The 21,495-nt window shown below is 46.1% G+C and overlaps 1 long non-coding RNA gene across 3 annotated transcripts in view; it reads right to left on the minus strand.

Moving 5' to 3' along the window:
- Positions 1-21,495, minus strand: part of LOC135100803 (uncharacterized) — a 119,895-nt gene that overhangs the window by 27,344 nt on the left and 71,056 nt on the right. The window contains exon 1 of one of the 3 annotated variants that reach the window (XR_010268921.1): positions 11,492-11,543. The exons of the other annotated variants lie outside the window; for them this stretch is intronic. This is a non-coding gene — a long non-coding RNA (uncharacterized LOC135100803). Of the gene's footprint in view, positions 1-11,491; positions 11,544-21,495 lie in introns of those variants that run through there. 3 annotated transcript variants of the gene reach the window in all.

The raw sequence follows: 21,495 nt of genomic DNA on the forward strand, positions 1-21,495 counted from the left end.
AACTCGTACCGAATATGAAGGTTGGAAGCTTGATTGGTGGAACACCTACACAATAAGTTTTCTGATTATTCCAACTATTTCGGTAAGCTGTCTATTATTAATGTACCGAGAGGCTTGTCGTGATGTCCTGATTGTTGACACGCCTTCATTTCTCCACCCTTTCCAAAGCCAGCACAATGTGACTTCAGTGTTGTGGCGCAACACTTTCATTCATTCATTCATTCATTCATTCATTCATTCAGTCAGTCAGTCAGTCAGTCAGTCAGTCAGTCAGTCAGTCAGTCAGTCAGTCAGTCAGTCAGACAGTCAGTCAGTCAGTCAGTCACTCCTAAAACGTGTCAGGGTGGGAGTCATAGTGCATATCCGCTTTAAGGTACGTCGATTCGAGTTTTCGTCAAGGGAGGGACGCCTTGGGGCAGGTGTAAAGCGCTGCAAGGTTCTACGTCAGGTGGATGGCAAGAGGCTGAGGGGGAGAACAAGTTAAGAGATACGAGGTAGCTGAGGTAGAGCGGAGGCAACCCTGCGGCGAGAGGCGGGGCGGAGAGAGCTAAAGCTTAAAGAGCAGATTTCAATTTTTGCCAACCTGAAAAAAAAGCCAATCATATTTTATAAGACCGATTACAGAACTTTCCTATCTTGTCATCAATGGATACGAGTTTTGTTCGGCCATGACGTGAGCATCTCTCTTCCGCGCCTTCCTGCTGCTGCTGTGCCGCTGTCAGCTATTTCAGGATTGGCTGTATTGCCGCTCCCTCCGTTCTAAATAGAAGGGACGTTTATTACACATATTGGAGCTATAATTTACAGGCTTAACAAAGAGATAAAGCTGGAAACGAAAAAGTTATGTCTTCCTCAGCATTTAGTTAAGGATTATACGCACGTGAATACTTCCCGTATCGAAATTTGCAGAGTGAAAGTTTAAAGTACAACCCCGCCCTCTACCCTCGCCACCTGAGGACAGACGCATAAATTACCCCTTACACGAAACACAGGCGTAATGGAGGCCTGACCGGGGCGTGCTGGTGCGGGATGGGGCGTGGTTCTATTCCTATACACCGGGAGCTTCCTTGGGTGCCCCCGGGAGCCCAGCTGAGTGAAGGATTGTGACCCTGAGTGAGCCTGACCTGACCCAGCGATCACCCAGTGTGGGCCTGCCTTTCGCGGCCAGGATACTGAGATAATGATCGGTTCACGGAGATTCAATGTTGATGTGTTGCCTCGGCGTCCAGGACTGAGAGGAGCTAGTATTCGTATTCGGAAGAGACTGAGAGGCACGGAATCCGGGTTTTGATTAATAAGACTGTCTAGCGTGGAGAAATCATATACACTGGAAATCCTTAGAGAATAATCTTACGCGAATATCACAAGAAATTCAATTGTAATAAACCTCTCGAGTTATGGACAAACTCACCTAAATTGATAAATCCCAAGGGCTGCGAACCACGTGACGAAATTAAGAGAGATTGAAAGGAGGGGAAGGTGGGCCTGGGGAGGGCGATCACGAGAGGTTATTTGTGGAGGAGAGGAGGTACGTAGGGAGGAGTGGGTGAGGACTGAGGAGGTGGGGCTAAGATTGTAGAAGAGGAGTAGACAGGGGTGGTGTAAGAGTTAAGTCTGGGTGGGGTTCAAGGTGGCAGGGAGGTGAACGGGGAGGGTGATGAGGGTTGAGGGGATAGGCAGGTGATGGGGATTGGGGATGGTGATGGGGGATGAAGGGGCATGTGGAGAGGGGTGAAGAGAGCACACAGGTTGCTCTCTCATCCAACAAATGGCTGAGTGGGTGTTAATGGGCGACATGCATGTAGTAAGTCAGCACAGGTGACGGACGAGTGGACGTCTTGACTACTAATAAGTGCATCCTGTTTTTCCAGCTCGACTGTTAAGAGTGTACGATAATTTTTTACGAGGTTAATATCACTTTGCAGGCACCTCGTTCAGTGTTCTGCGTCCTTATGCCTTAATATATATAAATATATCAGACTGTACATTATTATTATTATTATTATTATTATTATTATTATTATTATTATTATTATTATTATTATTATTATTATTATTATTATTACTTTTATTATTGCGAGTAATGTTAATTCCAATGAACACAAAGAATATTTGGAATCTTCAATAATTATTTTTGAGCGTGGCACTTTCTTTTATCTAATTTTTGTGCCTTTGGTCAGACTCCTTTACCCAAGAAAAAAAAAAAAAGACTGGAAATGTGGGCATACTTGGCGACCGATATGAATTGTAAAGACTAAAGGGATTAAATTAATGCAAACAGTGACTCTTATATGTAAAACTGAATAATATAATACACACTGAGCAAGTGGAAGGATGCAAATATGAGGACGGCAACACAGTTGAGTCAGCCTCCGTGGCACGAGTATGTACTGCAGTAAACAAACACACGTGGCCTTGTAATGGCTCTGAAGTCTTAACGTACGCGTGACAAAAGAGTGGTCGTCAAATGCCTCACATCGATATTTCCTTAAAGACTGAGTAACTCAAGAAAAACTGACGTGCATCTTTCTTCAACAAGCGAGTCTGTTACATAGTTTTGATAAAGAACATATATGTATATCTTTACATCAATAACGCCTGCCTCAATGGTAAGTATAGAAGTGGCCCGTAACTTCATGCCCACAAACCCACTCTCATCCCATATACTACGTTAATACTATAGTAATTTCAATAGACATGATAGTTATTACTACATAGCATCATTGTATTATCTTTTACTGCACCTTATCTCATGTCTGGATTTCTTTGATAGGGATAATGAACATTTTATAAAAAAATATTGCGAGATCCAGCCTTGAAACAAGCTCTTGCTCAAAACAGCAGTGAGGAAAAGAACAATTATCGTCCATACACTTCATCTCTACTCAACCTTAGGCAAAAACAGGACGCGCCTATTGACCGAGGCAGCGTGGGTGGTCGAGGCGATTGGCGGGCCGGGAGGGATGGAGAGGATGTAGGTGAGGCGATACGGGTTAGGGACGAAAAGTTGTGATGGGACAGGATAGGGAGCGGTGGGGGCAGGGCGGGGTGGGGCAGGGTTGGGCAGGGACGGGGGGGGGGTGCAGACAAATGAAGGGGTAGGGAGGGAAACGGAAGAAGGATTTATTGAAGGATTAAATATCAGGGATTATTACCAAGTAAATATAAGGAAGGAAGGAGGGAATTATGCTGGTAATGATGACGTGATGATGGTGATGGTCGTGGCATCAAGCAAACCTGACTCAAGCCTCTCCACACCTGAATTTCTGAATGAATAAATACTGAAGCCTAACATTAGAAAAAAAAAAAAAAAGTCTGAACTGATGATCTGCGAGAGGACTTTTGCTCAATTCTTCTGCTCATCTTTCTTCCTACTCTTCTTTCTTATCTCATTTTTTTCCATCTTACAACATCTGCTCCTCCTCCTCCCCTCTTATTTTTCTTCTTTCTCATGTTTTAATTGCTGCTCCTGATCTTCCTCCTCTTGCTTCTTCTCCTCCTCCTGCTGATCCTCAACCCCACTACCGTCACCTCCTCCTCCTCCTGCTTTTCATCTCCCTTATACTGCTCCTCCAAAGTACACGTTTTATCCTCACTTTGGCAATTAGTGACTGCAGCAGAAGGACGGGCTGAGTAGTGCACGCGCCTGCGGGGGACGGCGAGGCGGGCTGCTGAAGACGAGCGTAGTAGAGAAATACAGACATTACACCCAGGGATTGACGTGAAGGATGTGGGGATTGCGAAGGATAGAGAAAGATACACCGGCCCACTTTCTCCTGACTTCACCGAGAGTTAGACAAGGTATACGAAGTGCCGGTGAAATGAAAAGTAGCAATGCCAGTAATTGTATACATGGAGAATACTGAAGGAAGGTAATGAGGTGGCTTTCTCTGCGTTGGGAGGATGAAGAACGTTTGGGTGCGTGAGTAACATGTGAATCAGAGAAAGGACTGAGTGAATAAGAAACAGTACAGTGAGTGCGTGCATGAGTGGTGAATGAATGAACCGAGTCAGTGAGTTACTGGTTCAGTGAATGAATGAATGAGCGGATGAGTAAATGGGTGAGCGAGTGAGTGTGACTAAGTGGGTGAAGGCGAAAAATTGTCCAAGTGAGTGAAGAATTAATGAGTTAGTGACGAAATAGAAAATGCAATATTATAACAAGCACATCTCTAACTGGTAACAGATTACTCACCTTCAGAACAATCAATTAGAAACTGTAAACTTGAAACCAAACAACATTCACTCTTAAAGACTGACTGTCTGAACTCACTCAAGAATAAACATTGACATTTTCCCTTCCGATGTTTGTTTATCTATTCATTTATATTTTCTAAGCATGTATGAAGATGTGGTTATTATTATTATTATTATTATTATTATTATTATTATTATTATTATTATTATTATTATTGTCATCATCATCATCATTATTATTTACATTCTTCCTTGAGATAAATCGAACAAAAAAAAAAAAAAAATAGATGGTCCAAAATATCAAACGCCTCCCTGAAGACTAATTTCCTCGTAAGCACATTTCCATTTTCAGAGGCAATCCATCTTTGAGCCAAAATTTGTTAACTGTCCACCGCGATCCCCGCCTTACTCTATCTGCATCACAGCCACACCACAAAGTTTTCAGTCTCGCCTCACCTATTAATGCGCCTCAACTCCTCTCCCCTCAAGGGTACGCATCTAATCTTTCTATCTCCCCCTGCAGGCACATCGATCTACTCCTTTACTTGAGCCAATCTTTTAAAATCTTCCAACTTTTATACTCCTTCACTTATGCATATTGTTTTACTACATGGCTTACTGCTTTGCCTGCCATACCCTTCAGCCTGCCTGCCTGCCTCCCTACCTACTTGCCTGCCTGATTTTAGATGGCGCGGTCTCCATGCAGCAGGTCGCCTCCTTTCCTCTCCCCGCCTCACCCGCTACCTGTCAATTAGCAGGTGTTCAGGATGGGCCGGTGATTAAGCGAATATTCAACTCGATCAATCCCAAGGAAAAAAAAAAAGTCATAAATATTTGAGCTTTGACTGGGCTAATGGTGATGATGCCGAGCCGGTGGGCCTGGATCTCATAAGACTCGAAGCAATACAGTGCCAGAGTAAATATTATACATAAAATCAACCTCTAAATGTCCATCTGCCAGAATGCTGCACAGGGAAGCAAGGGAGAAGGGGATCATGAGTGGAGTAGCAGGTGGAGGCTTGGGGGAGTGAAAGAGGGCAAGGAAGATGACCTGGGGAGTTGAGACAAGATGTGAACAGAGTGGAGAGAGAAAGATCGATTGATTGAATGTTGTTTTACTTCCACAACAATATCATATCATAGGGTTAAAATTTCAATAACAATAGCGTTGACTAGGCAAGAGGGAGGGGGAGGCAGTGAGTGCGAGAAAGAAGGAGGGAATGTTAGCTTCGTGGGGATGGAAGAGATGACAAAAAGGGTTGGGGAGGAGGAGGAGGAGGACTGGGAAGGCGCTGAGGAGGAGAGGTACGATAAGAAACTGGGGAAAATGGAGTGGAATAGAGGGGGTGGGGGGTGGCTAAGGGCTAAGGAATAATGGGGACGGAGAAGCTGGAGGTTGGGTTGTAGCCGGAAAGTAGGGGGAGGGGAACGGGGCGGCAGGAGGCAGGGAGAGAGGGAGAGAGGGACTGACTCGTACCGGAGATTCTAAATGTTTATCTGAAAGTTTTACTCCTTTGGTATTGTGCTTTGGGGGCTGGAGCGATGCCAGTCAGTAACCAGCAACCACCCAGCCCTCCTCATGTCCTCTCCGAGCGCGGCCGTGAAACAAGACAGGAGGAATTTCCGTCTGAGCACACACAAAGGGGACGAGGAGATACAAAGCCTGCAGCATCACCACAGCGCACAGTGACCAGGACGACCGAAACAAACAACAACCCACAAGTCCAACCATACTGACTTCCTACCATACGTAGACAAGAATGTGGACAATGTAGTAATAAACTGATTTAATAAACGGATAAACCATAGTAAAATTATAATAAAAGTTCCGGTACAGTGTCCGCCTCGCCAGCACCACTCGGGGTATGAGAAACACTTGGCTGTAAATTAGATAAGTTTGCACCCCAGCCGTGACCCGCGCTGCCTGAAAGTAGGGACCGTGCGGGAGGGTTGAGTGGTAGGCGAGGAGGGATGAAAAGGACAATGGCTGGGGAAGGTGAGACAAGAACTGAGGGGGAGTAGCACAAAAGGTGAGGCACAGCACCAATAATAATAATAGTAATAATAGTAATAATAATAATAATAATAAACTGGCTACTACATGAATTACAATCACGCATTTCCTGTTGGCGACAATGCAGTTTCCTCAATTTCAGTCTTTGTGTGCATCCCGTCTTGAAATTTCACTAAACTTATCTCCTCTTCACCAGATTACTATTTCTCCTATTACCAAACTCATCCTCACACCAACTTTTCTTTTTCTCTCCCATTCTTGTTTCTAACATCTTTGCGACACGAAATCCACCAATGAGAGAGAGAGAGAGAGAGAGAGAGAGAGAGAGAGAGAGAGAGAGAGAGAGAGAGAGAGAGAGAGAGAGAGAGAGAGAGAGAGAAAAAAATCACATACAACACCCACACACTAAGAATCTCACTATTTGAAGAAGGTACGGAGCGCGGAGCCTGTTCTCCCTGAGTGCTTCCCAGCCAACCCTTTCCAACACGTGGCGAAGCTGTGTCTTGTGTTTTCTGCAGATAGCGATGGCGATAAGAGATAAGGACAAGTGTGCAGAGTCGGGGAGAGAGAGAGAGAGAGAGAGAGAGAGAGAGAGAGAGAGAGAGAGAGAGAGAGAGAGAGAGAGAGAGAGAGAGATGAATGAAAGAATTGAGTCGTAAAGTATTTGGTTCTTGGTTCCTAATTGGCGAAGTCTTAAATCAGACGGAAGGAAAGGAGAAGGAAGAAAAAATAATAAAGGCGAAGAGACTGAAGGAGGACAGTGCTGGGCTGAAATATGAATACGAGATGATGGAAGAGGTGGCAGAGGAGGAGGAGGAGGAGGAGGAGGAGGAGGAAAATGAAGAAAGAGGATGAAAACAGGAAGAGGTGGGCAACAAACACACACGTTTGTCTGTCTGTATGTATGTATTTATTATTATTATTATTATTATTATTATTATTATTATTATTATTATTATTATTATTATTATTATTACTATCGTTTGCAATAGCAGTAGTAGCAGTAGTTCCAATAGCAATAATAATTGCAATAATAGTAGTTGCAATAATAGTAGATGCAATAACAATAGTTGTAGTTGCAGTAGTAGTAGTAGTAGTAGTAGTAGTAGTAGTAGTAGTAGTAGTAGTAGTAGTAGTAGTAGTAGTAGTAGTAGCAGCAGCAGCAGCAGCAGCAGCAGCAGCAGCAGCAGCAGTAGCAGTAGTAGCAGCAGCAGCAGCAGCAGCAGTAGCAGTAGCAGCAGCAGTAGTAGTAGTAGTAGTAGTAGTAGCAGTAGCAGTAGTAGTAGTGAACGTAAAGGACAAGAAAGAGATGGACGAGGAACAGCAACAACAGAAGAGGAAGAGGAAGAGCAGCAGCAGCAGGAGTGTAGCGGAAGTGTTACCAAGTGTATAATGAACTAAGCAAAGACGCCCACAACGCCACGCCCATTCAGGTGTCCAAACTTGGCGAATAACAGCCAGCCAGCCATCCCACAGCCGTCCACCCCGTGCACATTGCTGCCTGGCCCCTCAAAGCCCAACCCATGCCGTGCTCGCTTCACCTTTCCAACTCTGCTTTAAGCCACACCCGCATACACACCTACACCTACACACACCCGCGACGCAAAATTAAGATGCGGCACAAGGAAATTTATGGAGTCACTATGCTGTATAAAAACACGAATAAAACTAGGCGCGTCCGGGTTACAGAGGCGTCGGATTAGTCCTGCACGCATAAAATGTACCGCGGTGTTTGGAAAGAGAAGAGTAAACGTTCCCATGCAGCGGTGTAGCAAGAGAGGAGAAATAGAGTGGAGGGGAGAAAAAATAAATAAATAAATAAAGGGCAAAATCATGCGCCCCAGAGAACACAAACATTGGCGTCAACTCAAAACAAGTAGTGGAAAATTAAAGTTGATATAAGATTATCCGCTCCCCTCAAATTACTTTCTCAATACTAATAATAACATACCCAGTCATTCGGATAGGCACCAAGTAAATCAAAGTGGCAGGATAATGCGTATTCACAGCGTTATAATCTGAGGCAAAAAATGTATATTCCATTTTATCAAATTGGTCTATAAAAAGCATAAAAAACGTGTTAAAGCAGAAACCGTCGCCGCACGATAACACTGCCAGGGGATGAGAGAGAGAGAGAGAGAGAGAGAGAGAGAGAGAGAGAGAGAGAGAGAGAGAGAGAGAGAGAGAGAGAGAGAGAGAGAGAGAGAGAGAGAGAGAGAGAGAGAGAGAGAGAGAGAGAGAGAAATCAAATTACTTCAGATACGCGGAAATAACCCCACGAGAGCCGCCTCTTCACACCAGACCTCATCGGACGAGTCAACAAAGACAGGGCGAAAGGCTGATTAAGCGTCGTAAATTAGCGTGAATGTTACGAATCGACCGAGGCGACACCGGGCATTTGAAAGCAATAATTGACCGGGGACTGCAAACCAAAGAAAGAAGGTGGTAGATGTTCGCTCCAAAGTACACCAATCGAACACCCTCCTTAAACACCCCGCAACCAGCAATCAAGGATGCGACGGAGGCTGTTTTTCTCCGCTTTATTAGCCCCCTCCGAGCTGGTCCCCCGGCATAACAGGGCAATACGTGCTTATGAACGCTTGCCGAGCCTCGCACCAACTCCGGCCGCCCCTGCCGCCGCACGCATGAAACCACCGTGAGTAATGAAACTGCCCTGTGTTCCCTTGCTGCCCTGCGTTCCAAGGATACACGGGTGCGGGTTGTGTTGGGATGCTGGCGGGGTGTAGCGGGGTGGGGGAGCTGCCATTACCGACACACTTGGTGGCCGCGAGGGTGTATCAGGGAGTGTGGCGGGTGTAGGTAGTTCTCCGTCCGCTCCTTTATTGACTTTTAACATATGTTCCCGCTAATGACTGCCATTGCGTGCGGTGCGTGCAGAATCTATTTCCTCGCATTCGGGAAATATACACTTTTTTCCAGCGAGGTCCATACGTGTGTAAATAATCCGGGAATGATTCTCACCCTCGGTCTATTACGCGCTTGTATCACCTTCGGGCTCTTGATTCAGCCGGCAGTCAGGGCACAGGTTGCTACACTTGGTCTTGGTGAAAATTGACATGTGCATCATCAGTTTATTCTCGGTGCGGGGCCTTATACGGACGAGTGAAGCTTCCGTTGCAGTGCGCAGCGAACCCGAGGTGTGAAATCCTCAAGGGCCAAGAAACCAAGCAAGCGAGAGGTAACACATTTGTATGCGGCGCCCACGCTGAGGAAGCAAACAAAAAACAAAGCTTCGTGTTTTCAGGTCGTTCCTCAGTGCGTGTGTCAAAGTGGTGTGGAGTCAGCAAGAATACGTGTTGAATTTTATCTCCTCCATTTTTCTTTTACCTCTCGTCACTTCCTTTTTTTTTTTTTGTCTTTACCTGTATTTATTAATTTATTTGTTTTATCTCTCCGCACCCCCGCATCCAACTGTTAGTTTCTTTATCTGCCGCCATCTTTCTTCACGTTTCCTGTGTCGTTCATCTCGTCCTGCATGTCTCCTGCTGACAGACACAACAAAGGAAGCTGCCACCTGCCACTCCGGCCCGCTGACCAGCGCCCTCTGAGGCCTCCATGGGCCGCGGCGGGGCTGGCGCGGCGGAGGGCACACAGAGGTCCTCCCGGTAACCCATAAACAGGTTCTGCGAGTATGTCGAGTGGGAAAAAATACATATAAACACAGTTGGATGTACAGGTCGCCCCGGGGAGGTAAGGCGGCGTGACGCGCTGGCGGTGTGAGCGACGGGACGCGGCGCCTCTTGGGCGGAGCGAACGAGCAGTGAATAACGTCTTGTCTGAGTGAATTATCACAATAATCTCGATGAATGAACGCTAGATGCCCGTATACTGGAAGGATTTACATAAAAACCCCAAGAGAAAAGAATCCTGTGAAAACTGCAAAGAGGGAGGACTTTTTTTTTTTTGAGGTGGGCGGTAGGCGGCAGGCAGCCTTGGCCAGCCCCTCCCATAAACCGAGACGGACCTACTTACGTGCTCAAGTCCCCAAATCTCGTTTTGTGGCGGACGCAAGTCTTTGTTCTCAGCAGCATTATTATTATGTGAAACTCAAGGGAATATGATGATGACTTAAAGCAAGGAAAGAGCGAGTAAGAGGGCGCTTGTGAGTAAATACAATGCCTAAAATGTTACAACAGATGATTTTTATTGATATGATGACATTAAGTTAGAATTTCCTCCTCTTCCTTCACCATCACTATTATTTATTGGTAGACTGCGCTTACTATAATCAACTAATTTACTCTATTACTAAAATATTTTTTCCCCTCGGCAGCAAGCATTCTTCGTCGCTTGTAGCACACTATTATTTCCCACTTTTCGTCTTCGTTATGCTGTCAGCGTTCCCTGTACATCGCTTAATTTTCGTAATCTTTCATCTCGAGATTAGATACATCGATTTTCTGCTCAATTTACCGTCACTTGTGGTTTATCTTGATTGAATTTTCTTTACGTGCTTTCACGACTTAGTTGTTATCCTTTATGATTTGGCGCTAGTAGAAATATACAAGCGTTCATAGTAGAAAATATAAAAGTAATTGATGCTGCTGCTGTCGTCGCTGCCACTACCACCACCACCACCATCACTGCTACCATCACGGCCATTACTTTTATCACCACTACCAACATCTGAATTACCATTACTACTTAGGTTTCTTAATTTCCGAAGTCTTTCATGTCCCGGCTCCTCCTTCCATCATCACCACATTCTATTTCCGCTTTCGTAGGGATAATAACTGATCACCTCGCGCACCTGAGCTGCAATACTTGTCACCGAACATAATAATTACACCCTCACCCAAGTCACCGCGAACAGAAACTGCAGCAGAGTCATGCATTTGTAGTTTTAATACATGAACACGGAATTTATCTCATTTACACACAACTGTTGTCACTTGGACGGATTGCTAGGTAGCGACAGTCTCACGTCTCACGTCTCCACGTACAGCTGACCGGTACACAAGCCCATCGTAACAATAGTTTCGAAAGATAATTTTCGATAAATAATGATGAGTCCAATATAGCTTTATATTTTCGTTTCAAACCAACACAGAAGAAAAAAAACAGGAAAAGATAACGTACTTCCACCTCCTCCAGCAGCGTGCCGCGCCTCGCAACAACAGTTTTCATTACATAAAACAAAGAATATACACAAAATACTTCAGAATCATAACTTCAGTAACTAATGATGAGGTGAATACAATTATATTTTCGTTTCAAACCAAATCGAAAAAAAAATAAGGAAAATATAACTGAACGTACCTCCATCTCCAGCAGCGTGGTGGGCCTCTCTGAGCGGCAAGGCGAGGCTAAAGATTCAAACCGAGCGAAGCGACTCACTGAAGCTTTGAATGAACCCCACTTGTCCGCTAACGACAGCTTTCCTCCTCCTTATACTGCTTATTCCTTACTGGTTTGCATGCATGATCTTATAAATTGTAATCATGAGTTTCAGAAGAGTATTCATGATTAAAGTGAAAACAAGCTAAAAGAAAAAAAAAAAAATATATATATATATATATAACCAAGGCCCAAGAACAAGTTATTAAAAAGTTATCTCTAGGCGATGACACTTAAATACAAAGGCTTCATCCAGTCATCTGCAGATTCTTTACTTCAATATTATGTTTCATCATCTTTGTCTACTGAATGAGATCAACATCTAAACCACCGGCTGGAGATGACAATAATTGCAAGATTCTCGACACTTAGCAGAGCAAGAACGAAAAAATCTCTCTGCATTAAGAATTAAAAGCACGTTACCACTTTCTTAATAAAATAATTTTAATCTGCAAGGCGCTGCTCCTGATGCATGACGATGTAAGTAATCACAGGAATCACTTGCACCAAGCCAGCGAGTCTGTCATCGGCCTGGGATGAGAGACTGCTCTTGTATTTATATCAATATTGCCTTGTTATAACTAGTAATTACACAACTTTGGTCAAAATAAACACAGAAAATCGAATGCAAGCTTGCACACTAACTATGTACCGAGGTGACAGCAGTGTGGTGGCGTTGGTAGTGGTGGTGGCGGTGGTGGTGGTGATAGCTGTGGTGGAGGAATGGGGGAGGGGGACAAGACGATCGGGAAAAAAAAAAGAGCTTCTCTGATGAGCGAGGAGGTTCATCGCCTCATTGATACACTTCCCTCGTCCTTAACAGTGTTGCTGCATTACTCGGAGACATGAAGTAAGTACGTACTGCTAAAAGTATTTACAGTAAACATTTTTATTAGAAAATAACTTCAGAAATTTAACACAAGATCGTAAAAAAAAAAAAAAATGGAATTAACTCGCTGAACACTCTTAAACATCCACTAACTCGTTCACTGATTCGACCATTAGATATATGAAGCTGGTAGAGTGGCAGGCGAATATCAATAAGTAAAAGATTGGACTACTTACTGAATGCTTAAGGATACTGCAAGAAAGGAATGGCTGGCACCCAAGTGAGAAAATGTTGTTTGTATTTTTCGTCTGGTGTTCCCGAGAGTGCAGGCTGCCACACAGGGAGGACAGACACGCAGGCAGCTGCCCTCCCGCCCCGAGGCACTACACCACAGCAATAGCAGCGCCACTGAGCCACTGAGCCAATGCTTCGGGGCTTGTTTCCCATATTTGTACACTTCCGTTGTTTGTTTCATTATCACTTACACAACTTGCTTTGTGTGTGTGTGTGTGTGTGTGTGTGTGTGTGTGTGTGCTTGCTATTTGTCTTTTTTTTCTTTTTTCGCTCTTGCCAAACATTTATAACATCATTATCAAGTCGCCTCTCTTCCTCCCTTCCAGTGTGGCAGGTTTAACTTCCTTCTCTTCTTTCACAGCTGTGGTTCCTCAAATTAGGCCTTCATTCCACTATCGCCCTTTACACCTTATTTAGTTTTTATTTATTTATTTTTATTTGTTTATTTTTTTATGTGGGTTTTAGACAACAACATACTTATAGATGTTAACTGCAGTGAATCGTAAAAACTTCGGCTTACTGCTGATCTTTATAAGCCTTGTCTCTAAACAACTTGGTATCTTTTTATGAGCAACTTATCTGTCACTGATCAGTCATGTCGCTTCTTCCCAGACCATCAAAGCGCCAGTTACGCTCACTAAACTAGGTACTGGAATTAGTCTTCGAGGCTTAGGGGTTCAAACACGCTCGATGTCTCAACTATTTAGAACTTGAGAAAGGGTTGAGGATGCTTGGGCCATGATAACTATAACAGTTTACTTATACCTGAAGAAAGAAAATAAAAGATACAGGATAACTATTTCGGAAGAGGCCTGCGATAGGGGTGTTTTTTTCTCAAGACATTTTGCTCGACACGGAAATAACATGCAGTACTAGATTATGGTTTTGCCTTGTCTGGTTCATCCCATCCCAATCCATCCTGTTCCTAACCAACCCATTCTGCCCTATCCCAACCCAGCTTATCCTGCCCTAATCTATCTCTGAACCTATCTAACCCATCTCTCCCACAGCCTATATCACATCTCATCCCGCCAAACCACTCGTGATCCATCTCAACCCATCCCATCCGAGTCCAACCCAACGTGTCCCTCCTCACCCCAACCTCTATTCTACTCACCCTAGCTAATCCTGACTCCAAACAACCCAGCCCATCCCATCCCATCCCATCGCAGCCTATATTACTCCAACCCAACTCATCTTACCCCAATCCATTCCACCCAAGCTCAACCTATCCTGCCCCACCCCATCTCGTCTCGCCTCGCCCACATCCAGTACATACGTCTCGCTTCCTCGCCTCGCTCCTCTGACCCCACCTGACCTTAGTTAAAGTGGGTCTGACGAAAGGCTTGCTCTGTTTTACAATGCACTACTTGGTGAACCGCAGGGGTAGGTAGGGGAAAAAAAAGAAAGACAGGAAAAAAGAAAAAAAATAAGAGCCGGAAATTATGAAATGGAAATGGCAATGATACTGAATGACTAGGAAACAATAATAGTAATTCAAATTCAGACGAGTGGCAGAGATAGTCAAGTATAGTTATTATGTTCCGATGAAGTGTCGCTCAGCATTACGCGTTATATCAAACACTGGGTGGGTTATTGGGTTTCTCCAGCAATAGACGCGGCTCATACTCGTATTTGTGTTTACAGCGACTCGGGAACCTGTTAGTTTGTTTTATTTTCATACTCTTAAGGGGGGAGTACTACAGGTGTCTGGCTGGGAACGCCTTTCAGTGCTTCTCTCTCTCTCTCTCTCTCTCTCTCTCTCTCTCTCTCTCTCTCTCTTCACCCCTTGTATTCCTTTGTTACTGAGACTTAGCGTGGTACTGCGATCTTGGCGAAGAGGTGCAGGTAGGGGTGGGGGGGTGAGGCTGTGGGTGGTGGTAGGGGTGAGGGGTGCAAGGGATGGCTAGGCTCGGGTGTGGGAGTGGGGGGTGACTGGTAGTAGAGGGAGGAGGGGGAGAGACGGGGGAAGAGGGGGAGGAGGGTAGAGTTTTAAAGCCAGGGATAAAAGCTGACTCACACAGGTCTTATCTTACTCGTATACTGGTTATACACTATTTGCATTGCTAAGCCTGCGTCCATCGCGGCGCATTACGCGTTTCTAGAGTAAACCTTTATGACAGGGCCTTGAATAATACAGAAATTTGTCAGGAAAATTTCGTTTAGCACACAGTCTCCTATGGACGTAAATCTGCGTCAAATATGGGCTGAAAGTACGACGCAAGGGGCTCACGCTGCTCTACGTTTATCGCCGCCATCTTAAGTGAGGCTCTTCATGAATATTGAACTTGTTCCGGACCACGAGATTAGCATTTATAATAATTCCCGTCGGATCCTTGTGCCGGAATATTATGCAAAACCAGAAAGCACACAAACGAATAATCCAGCAAAGAGGGCGACTTTTCCCAGCCAGCGGGGTCGGCGGGCACCCTCAATGTGTATCTGATAGAGTATCTTGTATCAATCTTGCGGGAGTGAGAGAGAAAGAAAGAGAGGGAGGGGATGAAGTGAGGCGCGGAGGGACAGGTCGGGAAAGAAGGATGGGAAGAGGGGAAAGGAAAGGAAGGGGAGGAGGAAAGGAGAGCAGCAGAAGCAAGGGAGGAGGTAGGAAATGTAAAGGACAGGGAGGGAAAGGGATAGTAACCTGACCCTGTGGTGTTGTAGTAGTGTATCTTTACCTGTATATAATGCCACACCTGTTTCTCCTCCACACCTACATTCTCTCCTCTCTCTCTCTCTCTCTCTCTCTCTCTCTCTCTCTCTCTCTCTCTCTCTCTCTCTCTCTCTGCCACACACCTGCAAACAAACTTAACCTTTCCTTCTTCGCACACCTGCATGCATTTCCTTCTAATCTGACTTCTCGACACACCTGTTTTCTTTCCTCCATCACACATCTGCACTCTTACCTCCATCCCTCCATCACACAGGTGCATTCCTCCCTCCTTACATCACACACCTGCATGCCTTCCCCTCACTACACATCTGCCCTGCCCTGCGCTGCACACTCTGCCCTTAGCTAATGGGCCTCGTCTGCTTATCCCTTCATGGCTAAAATCTCGACGGAGTTATCATCACAAGGCATGTCTCAGCAAATCCTCTCTCTCTCTCTCTCTCTCTCTCTCTCTCTCTCTCTCTCTCTCTCTCTCTCTCTCTCTCTTGCAAATGCACGTGAATCTCTATCTAATTTTACCTTCATTTTTCCACCTTTTCTCGCACCCTCTACTTTGAGCACTATCCCAGTAATGTGTCCTCTTGCCGACGTGGACGAAGCAAGGGTTTACTTACACACCTGCCGGGAAGATGTGGCTGCGTGTGTCACTCATAAGGAGGATAAAGGTGTTCTCTTGCCTCTCCTCCCGCCTCACCTTTTGCTGTCCCGTCCCTCCTCCTCGCGTCTCTGTATAACCTTGTTTCTTTTTCTAGTTTTCTCTCGGTCTCCTCTTTCGTGTGATCTTTTCTCGATCTTCTCCTCTCTCATCTACTTTATTTTCGTCTTATTTTTTTTCTCTTATTTCCTATCTCGTCATATTTCTTGTTTCATTATTCTCTCATTCTCTTTAGTGTTTTCTCTTTTTTTATTTCCTTTCACCTCTCTCTCTCTCTCTCTCTCTCTCTCTCTCTCTCTCTCTCTCTCTCTCTCTCTCTCTCTCTCTCTCTCTCTCTCTCTCTCTCTCTCTCTCTCTCTCTCTCTCTCTCTCTCTCTCTCTCTCTCTCTCTCTCTCTCTCTCTCTCTCTCTCTTTTGTCCCCGCCACACATGCCATAAACTCCCGTCCCCACATAACATATCCTTGCATCTCGGCGTCTCCCCGCACCTGCCGCACACTCCGTCACACCTTACTTTTTTCCTTGTGTCTTAATAACTTGCTGGTGGTTTTCAGTCTTCTTGCAGTGAGAAAAACGGATTTGTTAGGTTGTTCAGTGTATCCTACGAGTTTTCACTAATGTATCGATGAAAATAATGGTACTGTAATTTTCTATGCAATTTATCGTTTTATTTCCTGCTTTTTCGGTGTTTTTACGAAGATCCCTGTTTCAGTCATGCTCAGTACTAAATTCTTCTTTACGCAAACAAACAAAAAAAAAGTGAGTCTCCACAACCTGCAGAGTAAAAATTATGGCAGTGTGAAAAAAAGGAGATTGCCAGTTCTTTTAATGAAATCTATCAGTATATAATTTTCATTTCCCATTTCTGGCATTACCACTCCTAACCAGTAGTAAACTCTTCCTTACGCAAACACAAACACACGTCGCCACAACCTGCAGACTGAAATCAACACGAACCAAAAAAACTTAACATTCAGTAAGTCCCTCGCTAGACGGACTCCCACTGGTCCTCCCTCGAGGCGGCGCGGGACACCTGCAGCAGACCAGAGTATCGGTAGCCTCAAGTTGGTGGGTTCGCGATAAAGGGGAGAGATATTCCCGCCTTAATACACACATAAATACGGAATATGGGTTGAACTCCCGACTAGGATTTCCTTAATTCATACCGGGGATGATTTAGTTCGATGGACAACCCGGGCATTACGCGGATATCAGGAATACTTTTCATTTTACAGGCTTGGAATCACAGTGTTCGGGAGACGGCGATTGAAGCCCCGCTGAGTTGTGCGTCCTGAGCACCAGTCCCGCATGCACCGCGGATAAGATAACGCTGCCTCCTACAATAATATAAATCCCTTTCCGTCACTGGTTTTTAAGACCCCAAATCACTGGTATCTTCCACCCTGCCTCCCCTCAACGCTCGTCCGGCCTAGCAGCGCGACCGAATAACTGGTAGCCACATTGAGGATGAAGGGATGAAGAGAAAGAGAGAGAGAGAGAGAGAGAGAGAGAGAGAGAGAGAGAGAGAGAGAGAGAGAGAGGAGAGAGAGAGAGAGAGAGAGAGAGAGAGAGAGAGAGAGAGGAAAAAGTTGTCTGAATTATTCATAGCAGCTGTTTTCTTTTTTCTTTTTTTCTTTTTCCAGAGTAAAAGCTTCACGTGGTGAGGCGCAGTGCGCTGCCTGAAGTGTGCTGCGAGGTGTGACGCTTGAGGCTGAGTGCTAAGCGTGTAGTAACACCGCCCTACGCCACGTGACAAGGAATCAGCAATTGCAAGATGTTAGAAGTAGCCCTGTGCTGATGCGCGTCTGTGGCGAGACTATGGACGGTGCAGATGCATGGGTGAGACTGTGGATGGTGTAGAGACAAGGGTGAGACTATGGGCGGTGTAAAGGCAAGGGCGAGATTCTGTGTAGGGTACAATGAAGTGTTGAAGTCGTCTTGGGATGATGTAGGGAGCAGAGGTCAGGAAGGATGACTTAGAGGTAAGGTAAGATACATTGGACGCTAAGAGAAAAACAAAAGTAGCACATTACTAGGCGCATAGAAGCAGCGTGGTGCAAGGTGGAGTACCGGGTGTAGCAACGTGCTGCAGGGTGTGGCTGCTCGCTGTCAGGTGTAGCAAGTGCTGTAATGTATCCAGGTGAGGTGAAATTTATCCAGGCGTTGTGTGCTGGGTGGAAGTGTTTTATGTTGTATTTCGTATGCCTGTCTCGCAGCACACAGCACCAGAGATGCCGGTGAGCGATAGCATTCCTGAGTGACGGTCTTGCGGCACGCGAGCAGGACAGCCCGCTACAGCACCCTCGCTACATTTGTCTTCATTTGCAAACACACACACACACACACACACACACACACACACACACAAACACACACACACACACAAACACACACACACACACAAAGCTCGTTAAAATTTACATCCCTTTATCCACAGTATCTGTTACGGCTGCATTTTCCAGGAGAGAGATATACACATTATTATTTTTTATCTATCATATACTCAGCCTTTCCACCTGACACAAACAAACAGCGACTGGCATACAAGGCGGCGCAGCCGAGAGGCCTGCTGTACTTTAATACAACCGTGGACTTAAAACACACCATTTGGCGGAGTCCAGGAAGCGAAGACGGATTGTGTATGGTGACAGAAGCTCCAGGTGTCTTGAGGGATAGCGGCGAGAGGCTGAGTGCGTCCACGGTGACAAGTAGCTACAAAAACTGGCTCGGCTGCTGCTGGCCGGCGCGGGGAGGTGAGGAGGTGAGGAGGAGGGGAGGAGGGGAATTCCTCCACAAGTGATCCTCCAAAAGGAAATTTTGGCAGTGAAAGTCGTCGGCCGAATTTGGAGTGTGGCGCAGTGTTCCAAGGAGGTAATGACCAGGCCGCCGCGCCGACCCTGCCCCGGCCCCTGCTGGCGAGGATATGGTCATGAGGCGGCAAGAGCCAAGACCAATGTGGTTCTTGTTATCCACGTTCCTTGCTCCACTCGTTCGTCCACTTACCCAAAAAACTCATCTATCCATATAAATAAGAACACACGAGCAGCACACACACACACACACACACACACACACACACACACACACACACACACACACACACACACACACACACATTTTCTTGTCAACCGTAAGGCAACTTTAAAATTTGGCATTTCTCGTACGCAAAAACCCAGCCTTGCATTCGTTAACCTCAGTAGTTCATTAAAATCACTCCAGTACTAACGAACTCTGAATTACAGAAACTAGTTTTTCGTGGAATAATTCATCAGATTTGCAGGCAAACAGCCGAGGCATGTACTGTCTTCTCCAAGTATTCGGCTTTCATGTGGCAAAAACAGGCGGCTCCCGCTCTACGCTCGGCTGGTCAGTCTGTCAGCCATATACACGAGCAACACCACGCCGTCCTTACGAGAAGTGATCAGTGTGTATGTTCTCAGATTATAGAAATGATGATGGCTGTCAGACCAATCAACCGCACGGGTCACTAGGGGCAGGGCTGATAATAAAGGCATGCCAGCTGGGTGAGGAGGATGGCAGCACGCGAGCAGCGGGACGCGGCGCATCACTTCCTTCTGTACACACTGGTGAGTCTGCGGGAGGGACGTGACCTCACACTGAGGGGTGTGGACGGGTACACTCCTCTACCGGGTCGAGTGGTGAGGTCAAGCCTGATCCGGTCAGCCTCGATCTTGGCCCTCCTCAAGACGCGGGTCGGGAACGCGATCGTCGGAACAAGTTTTTTTTTTTTTTTTCCTCCGGCTGGTGCATGACCCGTCCGTCAGCCTGAGCATCGTGCTGCGTTTTAGCAGAAGAAACTTGGGAACACTGGCGCATCGTTCCTGTAGCTGACAAACGCTCTGCACGAAATTGAGTTAAGAAATTTTTTATCCATTTGATTGATTTCTGTTTGATATCTGTAAATTAAAAATAGATCAGACGAGGTGACTTAACAGTTCAACAATTGGGCACAAGAGTATGTCAGGTGTGAGTGGGTGCTGATGCGTCCTGTGTGCACGCCTGATGGGAGTCACCTTTTCACGCTTCTTCCCGCAGGGTACGTCTGGAAGTGAACTTAGTAATATATACAACTAAGGGGAGAAATAAATGACTGTGTAATGTAGAGGGAATATTTGGATGATATGCTTTGCAGCATCCGACCACCGGCTAATGCTTAGGTGGGGGCCGCGAGATTTCACGCTGAGGTATACCATGACGAACAAGGCACACAGATCCGCCTTATCGATGGGCCGCTGGCACGTCATCTCAAGCCTCTCGCGGGCTTGGGGCTGGCGGCAGGTAGCTCTAGTGCAGGATGACCTTGCGGTGGAGTGATGGAGGCAGGAAGGTCGAAGGAAGCGAGGGATACGACACAGCCAGCCCAGCACACAAGCCGCCGCTACCAGGGCAAGCGAGACGACGACGACATAAAACTCTTCCCCAATAAATTCGTGTTTATATCGTTCGCCCATCTATAAGAGGATGAAGGTGAGGAGAGGTTGCGTGTAGGCTAACGACCAGGTGTGGTGGCCGCGGCTGCGTTTCTGATAAGGACTCAAATAAGACGAGACTCTCACAACGGCAGCTGAAATCACTCTGAACCCTTCCTTCACCTTCACCGCAGTCACACACCTCACCACTGCTCACCCACCACCATCCACCACCACACACCTGCACGCCATGCTCAACTGTTCTTTCTTCTTGTCATCTTCCTCATTACATCGCCGAAACTCATCCGCTCAGCTAGATGTCAATCAAAAACTATTCTCCGCTAACCACGCACCGAGAGTCCGTGTTAGCAAGTAGTACCGCCGTCACCGCCAGCCAGCCAACCGGTCAGCGTGTAGGGGGGTTGCATAAATCTGTCCCGGGGCGGCATGTCGACATGGATAGCGGCTTGGCCCTCATTACGGCTCGACACACCCCAGTGCACCCCGGGGGAAGTGGAGCACTGTAAGGGATTCACAAACCCGATGTTCCTTGGGCCTGATACACCGGATGCCTGCTCGCGCTTCGCCACTAGTCTCTGGGCGAAGTCTATACAGCCCGCGGGTCGTGGTGATGGACAGCGCCGCGTCATCATGTTTCAAATCAGGGTCATCGGATGATTGGTACAAGACAACGATGAATGATCGACAAGTGTTCTGGTTCGGTTTCTTGGACGATTAGGTGTCACTGGTCTCACCTTTGGAATTGGCGGACTAGTTTTTGTCGTCCCCATTTTTCCGTGCACGTCCACACCGACACGCCGTCATCCTGTTTCTCCTCTGAATAATCTGTCTCCTCAGGAACGGCCACTCTGTCTCTGGCAATCTTTACAAGGTCTGTCTGTCCGTACAATTTCAGTCCGTCCGTCCATCTCTTCGTTCGTTCATCTCTCTCTCTCTCTCTCTTCTCTCTCTCTCTCTCTCTCTCTCTCTCTCTCTCCTCTCGCTCTTACACACATTCCCCGATTAGAATCAGCACTTACGGATATTA

This window comes from Scylla paramamosain, chromosome 5 (genome assembly GCF_035594125.1).
Source record: "Scylla paramamosain isolate STU-SP2022 chromosome 5, ASM3559412v1, whole genome shotgun sequence".
NCBI lineage: Eukaryota > Metazoa > Arthropoda > Malacostraca > Decapoda > Portunidae > Scylla > Scylla paramamosain.